Source organism: Kogia breviceps, chromosome X (assembly GCF_026419965.1).
Source record: "Kogia breviceps isolate mKogBre1 chromosome X, mKogBre1 haplotype 1, whole genome shotgun sequence".
NCBI classification, from domain to species: domain Eukaryota; kingdom Metazoa; phylum Chordata; class Mammalia; order Artiodactyla; family Physeteridae; genus Kogia; species Kogia breviceps.
This window is the reverse complement of record NC_081330.1, coordinates 54,086,869-54,087,711: the sequence shown is the minus strand read 5'-3', so window position 1 is coordinate 54,087,711 and position 843 is coordinate 54,086,869.

Sequence of the window (843 nt, the reverse complement as noted above, 5' to 3'; positions counted from 1 at the left end):
TGGACTTTAAAATTTATTTCATAGTCAGTATATTAGATCTAAGATCACAATATATTTAAAGGCCAGGATATGAACATATATTGCCTAATTCATTTCTTTCCACCATCACAAATAGTATTATAGTTCATTCACACAAATCAGTTTCCTTTGGTTGCCACAGACACATCCCTATGGAAAACAAATTCAAAAGACACAAATACAACCTCTTAGAACTATTTTTTAAAGCCCAATTACAGCAAAAATTTCCTGTATCTTACTAATTAGTTAAAATTTAATTATAGGAAATGTGAGTGAGAGATTTGGGGACAACAGTGAAAACCAAACTTGAGGAGGTAGAATTACTAAGGATGGAGAAACAAGGTCCAGTCACAAAGGAATTTGTTAAGACTTCCATTTAGCACAAGGTATTTGGAAATAATTTGTTTGCATTGACTCAAATGTTTCAGAAATCCTTGTATATTTTAATCATTATAGAAGCTGCTTTTTACAATTCACAAACATGAAATGAGTGCCATGATTCCTAAATTCTCTACTCTACTTAGTGAATATGCATCTATCAAATTGAATGTCCTTATTTGATACTGCCAAAGTTTGGTTTTATATTAATTTCAGGAAAGAATGAATATACCTCTAAATAAACTAAAACAATGGACAACAGAAAAAAATTATCAAATGAGAAAAATAATCTTCATTATATAATGATTCCCTTTTGCACACCCACACACCACACACTCACACATAATTGGTAACTACTAGAGAGATGCTTGGGGAAATAAAGAGCACAATCTCTTTGATATATATTTTACTATTTATTTAAAGACAACAATTTTCCACTTGTTCTTG